The following is a 12,613-nucleotide window of genomic DNA, read 5'->3' on the forward strand; positions in this document are numbered from 1 at the left end:
AAATCGGACATGAAGGCAGAAAGGAAGAAGGAGAATAGACGTGATCAAAGGAAAAGCTTAAGAAGACGAAGAAAATTCAGCCTCCGATAAAAGAAGAGCGAAACAAGAGAAAAGTACCTTCAAAGAACATAGGTGAACTAGAGCGAGGGAGAAAAATTAGATACGACTGGTAGGTGCTGCAGGGAAGGATCCTGAGAACTGACCTTTTTTTGGGAATCCCACAGGATGTGAGACAGCATTAGTAAAGATCACATGATTGGTACGGTACAGGATGATAAATGAACTGGAGCAGATGGCAGCGGGAGCTAACCAATAGGAGGGAAAACAAACTAGGATCAATTGTCTTTGGAAATGTAAAATTGAGACTTTGTTATAACCTTTAAAAAAAAAAAAAAACTTGGATCGATGCCGCCATTGTGTAGTTTTTTTTCCAAGAAACCTATACTATAATGCGAGTCAAATGAACTACACGACCCACAAGCCAACAGTGCTTCTGATCGACGTTTTCCACCTGCGTTCAGGATGGAGGGAGCAAACACATCCCTTCATCAAGGGAAGATATTAAATAAATACTTTGTGAAATAGAAAAAAAAAGTGAATGTACCATTAAATGTACAATTTATTTTAATACATCATTGAATATTAAGTGTACTAATTACGTCATGTTGTCTTTAAAATTGTATTAAATGAAAAATTATATTAAATATATTATTCAGTGGCACATTTAATTGCATAATAGTCCATTTCATGATATAATGGTACATTTATTGTTTCTAATGATTTATTAAATAAATAAATGGTACCTTTAATTTAATGGCACATTTAATGTTACATTTCTTTCATGTTACATTTACTTCACTTATGGGACATTCACAACATTTATTTATTTAATGATGATTTTATTGTATTAATTGTGTCCAGTTTGACCCTCCATTCTTGATGCCTGTATAGGAGGTCATGTCAGAATATGAATCAGGTGTTCTGGAGCAGACACACATCTAAAACTTGCAGAGAAGGGGTCCCTGAGGACCAGGGCTGTGAACCATTGAGGTACAGTTTCTAAATTGTGAAGGTAATGCCTTTTTGCACTTTTGTTTACCATGTACAGTTCTCTTGTTTCAGCAACTTGAAACATAATATAATATAATTGTTCAAAGGAAACAATCACTTAATAAATGAGTAAAATACCACTATTTACATTTTGTTTATTCAACTAAGATAGGCATGGTCTGTTTCCTTGTTTGATATTTTATTATTTCTTCATTATTATTCTTTTTACTTTAACTGGCCTTTGCTACAGCTAAAAACAGGGACCTAACTGGTCCTTCAAAGAAATTGCCAAAAGACTAAATGAAGAAAACAAAAATGGCAGTGGCACAGGAGTGGGAGTCGTTCTAAATGGGAGTGGGAGTCGGTTTACCAGGAGTGGGACGGGACAAGACATTTTTCTGTGGGAGCGTGAAGGGACAGGAGAGAAAATCCACTCCCGTGTCGCCCTCTACTGAGAACTGAGAAAACGTTGAGCAGATAGAACAGAGTGGAAATCCGGGTGAACATAGGAAGAGAAGGATGAAAAAGACCAACAACCCAATTGCTGGAGAGCGGCTTAGGAGAGACCTTGGGTCGTTGCAGATATATATATATATTTTTGGAGTGAAGAAAAGATGCTTGTTATGAGGACCTAGTTTCTGTCTTGAGAGCAAATTTGAGCATGGCCTGGAATGGGCAAAAAGGACCATTAAGACGGGCGATGGAAATAAAGCAGGGACCTTTTCCTTTAGAATGTTTAAGGAAAAGTTTATAAACAAGAAGGATGGAAAAGATTGGAAAGGAAAGTGAATTCACCCACCCTAAGGAGACCATAGAACGCAAAAAGGAAAGCACTAGAAAGAAGTGATTTAAGCTAATCGTAGAGGGGACCTGAAAGGAGATCTGAAATGAGCATTTTTAGGAATGGAAGAGCGATGGGTCTACGATTATGAGGCAAACCTGACTAGGTATAGAGGGTGCGGGTCTGTGCAAGCCTGACACAGAGTAGAAGGAAAATAATGAAAGCCTGACTAGGCAAGAAGATGAGAACCTGCAGAATCTGACGAGGCGAGCAGAAGATGAGACTTGGACGTGCTTGACAAGGCGTGGAGAGGAAATGATGTACAGGTCCTTCTCGAAATATTAGCATATTGTGATAAAGTTCATTATTTTCCATAATGTCATGATGAAAATTTAACATTCATATATTTTAGATTCATTGCACACTAACTGAAAAATTTCAGGTCTTTTATTGTCTTAATACGGATGATTTTGGCATACAGCTCATGAAAACCCAAAATTCCTATCTCACAAAATTAGCATATCATTAAAAGGGTCTCTAAACGAGCTATGAACCTAATCATCTGAATCAACGAGTTAACTCTAAACACCTGCAAAAGATTCCTGAGGCCTTTAAAACTCCCAGCCTGGTTCATCACTCAAAACCCCAATCATGGGTAAGACTGCCGACCTGACTGCTGTCCAGAAGGCCACTATTGACACCCTCAAGCAAGAGGGTAAGACACAGAAAGAAATTTCTGAACGAATAGGCTGTTCCCAGAGTGCTGTATCAAGGCACCTCAGTGGAAAGTCTGTGGGAAGGAAAAAGTGTGGCAGAAAACGCTGCACAACGAGAAGAGGTGACCGGACCCTGAGGAAGATTGTGGAGAAGGGCCGATTCCAGACCTTGGGGGACCTGCGGAAGCAGTGGACTGAGTCTGGAGTAGAAACATCCAGAGCTACCGTGCACAGGCGTGTGCAGGAAATGGGCTACAGGTGCCTCATTCCCCAGGTCAAGCCACTTTTGAACCAGAAACAGCGGCAGAAGCGCCTGACCTGGGCTACAGAGAAACAGCACTGGACTGTTGCTCAGTGGTCCAAAGTACTTTTTTTGGATGAAAGCAAATTCTGCATGTCATTCGCAAATCAAGGTGCCAGAGTCTGGAGGAAGACTGGGGAGAAGGAAATGCCAAAATGCCAGAAGTCCAGTGTCAAGTACCCACAGTCAGTGATGGTCTGGGGTGCCGTGTCAGCTGCTGGTGTTGGTCCACTGTGTTTTATCAAGGGCAGGGTCAATGCAGCTAGCTATCAGGAGATTTTGGAGCACTTCATGCTTCCATCTGCTGAAAAGCTTTATGGAGATGAAGATTTCATTTTTCAGCACGACCTGGCACCTGCTCACAGTGCCAAAACCACTGGTAAATGGTTTACTGACCATGGTATCACTGTGCTCAATTGGCCTGCCAACTCTCCTGACCTGAACCCCATAGAGAATCTGTGGGATATTGTGAAGAGAACGTTGAGAGACTCAAGACTCAACACTGGATGAGCTAAAGGCCGCTATCGAAGCATCCTGGGCCTCCATAAGACCTCAGCAGTGCCACAGGCTGATTGCCTCCATGCCACGCCGCATTGAAGCAGTCATTTCTGCCAAAGGATTCCCGACCAAGTATTGAATGCATAACTGTACATGATTATTTGAAGGTTGACGTTTTTTGTATTAAAAACACTTTTCTTTTATTGGTCGGATGAAATATGCTAATTTTGTGAGATAGGAATTTTGGGTTTTCGTGAGCTGTATGCCACAATCATCTGTATTAAGACAATAAAAGACCTGAAATATTTCAGTTAGTGTGCAATGAATCTAAAATATATGAATGTTAAATTTTCATCATTACATTATGGAAAATAATGAACTTTATCACAATATGCTAATATTTTGAGAAGGACCTGTAATCCTGATAAGGCGTGGAGGCCTGACTGTAACTGACAAGGTAGCGAGGGAGGGATCGGCCTGTATGAAGGAGCACGAGAAGGAAAAGACATGGCTGCGTCTGACATACAGTATATATGTAAAGGTTTAAAATACAAACTTTTAAGGAACAACGTCTTATAAGGAACAAATGAGGAAACACGGGAAGAAATCTAACAGGAATGCCTAAATGTAACAAAAAAAACTAAGAAACTAGTAAACAAAGAGGTAAGCTAAATGGTGAGTCTAGGTAATGTAAACACCAGGAAAAGAATGAAAACAGAACCATAACAGAAACCCAAAACTCAAACACCTAAGGATCATGACATCCAGTTAAATTTAAGCGTCGTTTCAAAATTATTTTTACGTACAATTCAATTTAAAGATCCTAACGAAAGCTGCACAGATTTCAGATAGTATTGCTAAATAGTGCAACAGCAAGACCCCAACAATTGTTGCATCTTGGTCACAAAGTTCTGTCTGAGTTTTCCTTACTAGAAAACTTTTTAACCACTTTTATTGCGCTGCATTTTAACTAGAACTGAATTGGAATGTATGCTATTTAAATCTGTTCATACAATCGACTGATTTGATCAAATAATTATGCATATGAATCAGATCTGTTTGTTATGTAATGTGCCTTGACGTATCATTTGTTGTGAATTGCAACTATAGACATAAACTGAATTGAATTGAAAATATATCGTGTGGGCATAAAATGCAGTGCATGTCTATCAAACTGGCCAAATATAAATTTAGTAAACCCTGCTTACTTCATGTATGCCACCTAGAGTATACAGTAGGTACCACATCTAAGCAGTTGTTTGCAGAGATCGAAATTGGGACGCTCTAATAATCCGGCTAAACAGAGACAATATTTATCTCTTATGTTTATGTCAAGGGGATTAAATCCAAACAGAAATAGTCCAATTCAGTCCAGTTTCTTATAACTGCAAACAAATCTTTGTCAGTTGTATGTCATTATTTCACTGCAGCTAACCAGCGGTTCTGTCGCCTACATTCAGTATCTCACAGCTCATCTCGGTGTTGAGCTTCACTTGAATCTTTGTGCACGGCACCATTAATATGCATAGCTGCACTGAATGCAGATTTCATAGATGTTTCAATCCAAGCATGAGGCAAAGCTGTGTGTTCTCCTGCAAAATAAATTCTGCCTTCATGCCTGAAGAGCTCTGCAGAATACTGGAGGTGTTGGTAAGGAGCAAACAGAGCAAATGCATCCAGGCTGTATGGATCCAAACTCCACTTCTTCACAATCACATCAGTGCAGAGAGAGAGGATGGACTCGCCATGCATCTGCACCAGGTCCCTGAGGACCAACTCTTTCAGTTCTTCATCAGTCGCACCCTGGAAGAGATGTGAGTCATCAGCCCAGGTGTAGGAAGCCAGGAGGACACCGATTCTGTTCTTTACTGGAAAACTGTTGCTCTGGTAGTAGATGTAACGAAAGGCTCCATCCGTGATGCTCTTCCCTCCCTTGATGCCGTCGTTCTCCCAGAACCATTGTTTGAAGGTGAGGAGAATTTGGTAGAGCTTTCATAACGAACTCCTGGCCGGGGGTCTTTCTGCATGGAGTTTGCATGTTCTCTATATGCATGCGTGGGTTCTCACCAGGTACTCTGGCTTCCTCCCACAGTCCAAAGACATTCCTGTTAGGGTAATTGGTCTCTATAAGTTGCCCATCAGTGTGTGCTTGGTTGTTTGTGTGATGGATTGGCAACCTGTCCAGGGTGTACCCTGCCTCTTGCCCATTGACTGCTGGACATAGGCACCAGCACCCCTGCAACCCACTATGGAATAAACTGTGTAGAAAATGACTGACTGATAATCAGAATGTGGTAAAAATGAGGAAGTGTTAATCTCTTTATATTCTAGCAGTAAAGAAAAACATGTGGGCCTTTAAATACATTTTTTACAGGGAACAACAGTTCCAAGAAAGAGATCATTCATTCAATCTCTTTCTGTATTGTTTCATCAAGTCCAGTAGTTCCCATGGGTCAGGAGAAGAGCTGGATCACTTATCTGTCTCTCTGCACCCTCTGATGGACAACTATGTCCTTTGGTGCCTTTTCAGATTCTTCCACCAGCATGAAGGCCTTCAGGACTGTTGTTTCCTTTGCTCCTCCATAGAGCCCCTCCAGATACTGAAGCAGCACCACAAATGTATCGTCTGGGGTCTAAAGAAAAAGAATAACTTTCCTTTACCTTACCGTCTTGGGTAGTTTACATGCACTTATAATTAATAACAGTCTTTTATGGCTAAAATATAGAAACATTTTACAACACTTGAATTAACAATTTTTTGAAGTAGCATAAAATCGTACATATTAAATATTTAAATGTTTTCAAGGGGGATTTAAGGAAAAAGTTCAATTCCTGTAAAAAACAGATGAAAAAAATAGGAGTAGCATTTATAATAAGACAATTTAAAATAAAAGTTGGAAAAAGAATCACAAATGGATTATCAGTATATTCAGGAGAATTATTAGCAATATTGTTAGCAGTGGAGTGGGTGGAGGATATAAAACCATTAAAAACAATCATTTGTTCAGACTCAAGTTCAGCAGACATTTTGTTGGACATATAACATACTTTATTCAGAATACAAAGGATGGGTTTAATATTAGTATTAGTATGTGTACCAGCACATGTAGGAGTTGGAGGGAATGAGAAGGCGGACAGGATGGCAAAGAAGGCAACACAAAACCACATTAACTTTATAATTAATATTAGTAGGTCAGAGGCGAGAAATATAATTAAACAGAAAATCAAGAAAGAGTGGCAAAAAATGTGGGGTGAAGAAAGGAAAGGAAAGGAAGATGGTTTTATAGAATCAACAAGATAGTAGGAGAAGTAAGAACTGGAAGAAGGAGCAGAAAAGAGGAAAGATTAATTACAAGATTAAGATTTGGACATACAGGACTTAATTCTACATTGTTTTAAATAAAGAAACATAATAAAAGAAAATGTGATTATTGTGGAGAGGAGGAAACAATAGAACATGTAATATTAAAGTGTCAGAAATATGAACAAGAAAGAACAATTTTGAGGAGAGAATTTGTAGGTATTAAAGAACATTTTATTTTGATAGATACTTTGCAAAGAAGTTTAGGTAGCAAACATATTCAAATTATATTTAGAGTTTTCAAAAATACTTAAATAATAAATAGGATTTGGTTGTTGTAATAATGAATAAGTAAATATAAAACTATGAAGAACCACACTCCATACCAGTAGGTGGCGGTAATGCACACCATAAAGTTATTTGCGAACCGCCAAAAAATAACACAGAAGAAGAACAACAACAACAAAGAGAAGCTCAGCCGAGGTACGTAAAGTTTTACTTTGACTAAAAATGTTTAAAACAAAATATATTACATTGTGGTAACACGTGGAAGCTAAAGTTACTTAATATTTCTGACTGGAAAACGTCTCGTCGTAGAATAGATGGCTGTAAACAGCCACAAACACCGACTACAGACTCGGCCACAGATTTACCAGAAAGTTTCATTTAACTTTTTCACCGACATGAACTCGGTTTTTATACCTGCAGCAGCCTCGTTTAGACAGATTACATTCAACCAAGAGCGTCTAAAATAGTTTTCACCGCACAAACAAATAGCTTCAGTGTTCCCAAAGTTACCATTCACTAAATTTGTGGTGAATGGCAAGTTTTTCCTTCAGGCAAAATAGATTTGGTGTTTAAAATTCAAACAAGCTGCTTTATATTGGGGGTTTAGGGAGGACCGCAGGAGGGTCAAAGAAAAACAGAAATATTCTCCGAGTTGACTTCAAACATATTCTAAATACAAACGTTATTAAGTGGTAGAAAAACTGTTTTACTCCACACTCCTTCAACACAAAAGACAGACCAAAAAAAAACCAAAACGGCTGTCTTTTTCTCCTTAATCAAAGTAGGAGGCTGGCCTGACTAGGAGGAAGGCTCTAAACATAAAATCTAAATAAATAATAGCTTGTCTACCATCTGTAATCATTAGCATTATTTTGTATTATTAGTCAAATTTACCATTTTACAAATAATTAAACTGTAGTGATCGATGGACCGCTCAAGACATGCGGCTGAAGGTCCAAAGACACAACCACAAAGTATCATCGATCTCCTGCCTAGGGTGTCCTGGTGCCAGGCGCACTAATGAACACCCTTATGCTTGAACATAGTGTTCATTATGGACAATTCGTGAAGTCCAACAATGAAACACCACTCGGGTTCAGATCAGGGAGGCCATTCCTCCGTGGAGCTGAACCTGACTATTTTTAGCCAATATCTCTTAACAATGGGATGGCCTTTTGTGTCTTGTTCAGGCCTGGCCTGGCTGGCTCCTGCCACCAGGCACTTGCCAAGAACCCTAGGCCTTGAATGATCCTAGTGGCTATGTTTTCTGGGGCTTAAATGCACTGGGTCTCCCATAGCACACAGGCTCTGGTCAATGGGTCAGACAAAGAGTGGTTTAGAAGCTTCATGAGGACTTCTACAAGGAGACATGTGGCTTCTGGATCTACCACCCTGGAGGCCATTTATCCACCGTATTATCTAAGTATTACCAATTCCAAGGCTGGGTATTTGGAAAGCCAGAAGGTAGTTCTTTCTTCTAAAGAGTCTAGTAGTTTATCATTTTCTGTTTCGTTATCATATATAGTCCATCAGCAGGTGTTGATCTCTCTCTCTGTGTAACATAATTATCGCTTGAAAAAACAAAACAGCATATTTTAGAGGGTCGATACAATCGCCCAACCTTGGCGCACACTGACTATGGAGTAAAATTGACTGATCCTGGAATTTACTTAAAATTTCAGTGAAACAAACATTATCCACAATGTCAAATCCAGCTCTGTGAATTGAAAGCCAACCTTATTTTTGCTGTGAACTAATATATTTTCATGTTTCTCCTCTTAGATCCACAAGTCAGATGAGGATTTATCTGGCATTCACTAAAGCAACAAGTCTTTGAGATCTGAACTCAGACCAGTGAAACTAACTCAGTCATTGTTATTGAGAGGTGAAACGGTACAGACAATGCCTAATCTGGAGCAAGAAAAAATATCCTGTTCCATCTGTTTGGATCTACTGAAGGATCCAGTGACTATTCCCTGTGGACACAGCTACTGTATGAACTGTATTAAAACCCACTGGGATGGAGAAGATCAGAGGAGAATCTACAGCTGTCCTCAGTGCAGGAAAACGTTCAACCCAAGACCTGTCCTGCAGAAGACAGGGTTGGACAATGAAACTGAAACACCTGTCATTTTAGTGTGGGAGGTTTCATGGCTAAATTGGACCAGCCTGGTAGCCAGTCTTCATTGATTGCACATTGCACCAGTAAGAGCAGAGTGTGAAGGTTCAATTAGCAGGGTAAGAGCACAGTTTTGCTCAAAATATTGAAATGCACACAACATTATGGGTGACATACCAGAGTTCAAAATAAGACAAATTGTTGGTGCACGTCTTGCTGGCGCATCTGTGACCAAGACAGCAAGTCTTTGTGATGTATCAAGAGCCACGGTATCCAGGGTAATGTCAGCATACCACCAAGAAGGACGAACCACATCCAACAGGATTAACTGTGGATGCAAGAGGAAGCTGTCTGAAAGGGATGTTCGGGTGCTAACCCGGATTGTATCCAAAAAACATAAATCCACGGCAGAATTAAATGTGCACCTCAACTCTCCTGTTTCCACCAGAACTGTCCGTCAGGAGCTCCACAGGGTCAATATACACGGCCGGGCTGCTATAGCAAAACCTTTGGTCACTCATGCCAATGCCAAACATCGGTTTCAATGGTGCAAGGAGCGCTAATCTTGGGCTGTGGACAATGTGAAACATGTATTGTTCTCTGATGAGTCCACCTTTACTGTTTTCCCCACATCTGGGAGAGTTACGGTGTGGAGAAGCCCCAAAGAAGCGTACCACCCAGACTGTTGCATGCCCAGAGTGAAGCATGGGGGTGGATCAGTGATGGTTTGGGCTGCCATATCATGGCATTCCCTTGGCTCAATACTTGTGCTAGATGGGCGCGTCACTGCCAAGAACTACTGAACCATTCTTGAGGACCATGTGCATCCAATGGTTCAAACATTGTATCCTGAAGGCGGTGCCGTGTATCAGGATGACAATGCATCAATACACACAGCAAGACTGGTGAAAGATTGGTTTGATGAACATGAAAGTGAAGTTGAACATCTCCCATGGCCTGCACAGTCACCAGATCTAAGTATTATTGAGCCACTTTGGGGTGTTTTGGAGGAGCGAGTCAGGAAACGTTTTCCTCCACCAGTATCACGTAGTGACCTGGCCACTATCCTGCAAGAAGAATGGCTTAAAATCCCTCTGACCACTGTGCAGGACTTGTATATGTCATTCCCAAGACGAATTGACGCTGTATTGGCCACAAAAGGAGGCCCTACACCATAATAATAAATTATTGTGGTCTAAAACCAGGTGTTTCAGTTTCATTGTCCAACTCCTGTATGTCTGCAGTGATCACTAGAGCCTTACAAAGTTAGGTTTATGTATTTTGCACCACTTTGCCCTTTAATATGCTGTAGGATGATGCTCCACCAAATCTATAACTGTAGTTATTATGTCAATACGGTATTGATTGATTGACTGAAAAGTTGATATACGTATTATATACGGATGAAAATGCTAATTTTGTGAGATAGGAATTTTGGGTTTTCATGAGCTGTATGCCAAAATCATCCGTATTAAGACAATAAAAGACCTGAAATATTTCAGTTAGTGTGCAATGAATCTAAAATATATGAATGTTCAATTTTCATCATGACATTAGGGAAAATAATTAACTTTATCACTATATGCTAATATTTTGAGAAGGACCTGTATATGCCCATTAAATCATCTGCAGAGCAAAAACGTGTAATCCAATTTAAGTGCCAATATTAAACACATTGAATGGCACAGTTGAGCTGGGTCTGTACATCTTGGTATAACTTGTGCTACTTTTTGTGGTTGTGGCAGTTATGGCAAGTTGCCTCACCTTTTCCTTAAGTTGTTGTCTGAACGCCTTTCCCTTCTTAAGTTGGACATCTGCAGCTCCAGTCAGTAATGTTCTGATCCATATTATGAAACAATAATGGTTCAATGAAAAGATAATTTTTCAGCCTTGATATGTGCCACAAACATTGGTGTGCTGAACTCTATTATCTAGGGCCCAAAGACATCACAACGGGGTGATTTCCGTGTGCTCCAGCCGACTTCATTTGTTTTCCCTTTGTGCACCTTCCCTAGAGACTAGAACCGAGCTCATCCAGGAAGTTTGCCTTTATTAACTTGTGTACTATTGGATTCACACTAAAGCATTTTGAGTCCAGATCCAGAGAGAGACTGCCAACCAGTCTAAGGATGACCTTCCTGGCTGAAAAACAGCTGTGTGTGGAGATATCCTGATCCTAGAAGACCATTAGACTTGTTCTGCATATAACCAGTTCAGTGTGTGCTTTTCAACAAGAGTTACCTGATATTTGAATTCATTCATTATTAACTGGTACAACACTTGTATGATGTAGAGTAACAAGTACTATTTGCATATATTGGAAAATAAATCTTTCATATAGATATAGTTATATTTACGCTAACCTTCAGATTTTCTCATCAGATAGACAAAAATTTAGAAGTTAGTTCAAATTTTGGAGCAAATCTTTAACCATATTAAATAAGATGTGCTAAATAACGTTTGTCCACTTGGTGGCAGCAACACGCAACACAACCTAAAAAAAAAAGCGTCATTTTGGTGGAAGTCACCAAACAATCTATTAGAGCAGTCCAAATTGTGGCAACTCATCTTGGTCCATTGTTATGTTTGGTATTTGAGCCAACTGTCACATCAGAATAAAAACTCAGGTTTTGTTGAAACTGAGATATTATCAGTGAACCAAACAGTCATTTTCTAACAGAAACTATTTTTATTTAGATGAGGGCTCACAAAGTGAATTGCTAACTATTAAAAATTATTGAGGTTTTTCATGATGAAGTGGGACTTATTGTTTTTTCACACATGTCCTTTACAGGCATGTCAGGCACAGCCTCTGAAGAGACTACTTGTGTCAGAGCAGTTTTGCTCTACAAAAAAGAGATACTCCCCCTACTGCATAAGTTTATTACATGAATCTCCAACTGGCATTAAAGTATACATGCATGAAAAAAGAACACAAAACAGTTGCAGATACTTTGTGAGCAATAGAATTATTAATGATATTGCATCACAAATTGGATCTTTAACCGGTGTTTTGATTAATCTTTTTGCTCCTCTGTCACAAATCTTATAAGGGGCAGAGCTGGGAAACACAGTCCCTCTAGCGTTTCCTGGTCCTCCTCCCAGTGAGACATGCTTTGAACACCTTACAAGCGAGGCATCCAGGCGGCATTTGAAACATCCTCAGTCTCAGCTGACTGCTCTACTCTGAGCTCCTCTCGGATGGACAAGCTCCTCACCCTATCTTTAAAGGAATGCCCAGCCACCCAATGGAGGAAGCACATTTCAGCTGCTTTTATCTGAGAACTCATTCTTACGATCATGACCCAGAGTTCATGAATATAAGTGAGGGTAGGAACATAGACCGACAGGTAGAACTTTGCCTTTCGGTTCAGCTCTCTCTTCACCACAACGTATTGGTACATCGTCCGCATTACTATGGTAGCCGCACCGATCCGTCTGTCGATCTCTCGATCCATTCTTTCCTCACTCGTGAACAAGATACTTAAACTCCTCCATTTGAGGCAGGAACTCCCCTATGACTTGGAGAGGGCAAGTCACCCTTGTCCGGTTGAGAACC

This window comes from Girardinichthys multiradiatus, chromosome 14, assembly GCF_021462225.1.
Source record: "Girardinichthys multiradiatus isolate DD_20200921_A chromosome 14, DD_fGirMul_XY1, whole genome shotgun sequence".
NCBI classification, from domain to species: Eukaryota; Metazoa; Chordata; class Actinopteri; order Cyprinodontiformes; family Goodeidae; genus Girardinichthys; species Girardinichthys multiradiatus.